Genomic DNA, 1,141 nt, shown 5'->3' with positions numbered 1-1,141 from the left:
CCACCCCAAACACAACCCCAGGACGCACATACGCTGACATGACCAGAAAAACACAAAACACACAAAAACGAAAACACACCTCACCACACGCACACACAGACATGACACCCTCCCAAACGGGCGCGGCGGCCCTGATTGACGCAACAAAGCGTCTTCAGGACTTCTGCGTCCAACTGACGACCATGATGTCGAATATGCAAAAATTATTCGACTTCTAATGGCTCGTCGGCCCTCCCATCCCTCTTCGCTGAGAATTTCGTCCTGGAACCTTGACGGGTTCCGGGCCAAAAAAACGGAACTCGTGGACATCTTGAACCGTCTAAACATAGACGTTAAGGCTGTCCAAGAGACCTACCTCAGCGAGGCATCCCGTACCTCCATCCCTGACTATGACATATACAGACATGACAGAAACCGTAACGGGGGTGGTGTTGCACTCATAGTAAAGAAGTGCATCGACCACTATCCGCTGCAGCGGCTCCAAACTCAAAACACAGAGGCCGTGGCGATAGCGGTGAGATCGCTACGGCATGGAGACGTTGCGGTGGTGTCCTGTTACCACCCACCCAGACTACCACTACTTGACAATGACTTAGACAAAATCCTTTCCTGGCCCCAGACAATTGCCATCGGGGACTTCAACGCGAAGTCCCCCATATGGCACAGCGGGACGACGACCACAAGAGGTCGCGTCCTGCTGAATTACCAAGACAGACACGACGACTTGACTATACTCGGACCGACAGAACCGACACATTACGGACCCGTAGGACGCCCCGACGTTATCGACATTGCCCTCTTAAAATCTATACCGTTAAATGCCCAAATATCCACCCAATACGAAGGGTCTTCCGCCCACAATCCAATATTTCTGGATCTGGGGCGAAGACAGAGATATGAAGGCACCTTCACGAGGAGGTTCACTGACTGGGAGCGTTTCCGAACAGTAATGCAAGGAAACATGGCGCTCCCAGTCATCGAAACCACCCATGATCTGGAGGCGGCAATCCTCTCCCTTGAGACTGACATTAAAAACGCCCTGACTCAGACTACGACGGAGACTATTGTCCCCCGACTGACAAACCCCCGGGGCACCCTCCCCGATGACATAAAAAACTTAATACGTGACAGACGACGTGCG

The sequence above is a fragment of the Anoplophora glabripennis genome, unplaced genomic scaffold (assembly GCF_000390285.2).
Source record: "Anoplophora glabripennis isolate ALB-LARVAE unplaced genomic scaffold, Agla_2.0 scaffold1475, whole genome shotgun sequence".
Taxonomy (NCBI): domain Eukaryota; kingdom Metazoa; phylum Arthropoda; class Insecta; order Coleoptera; family Cerambycidae; genus Anoplophora; species Anoplophora glabripennis.
The sequence above is the reverse complement of the archived record's forward strand: the minus strand, read 5'-3'. Positions refer to the sequence as shown.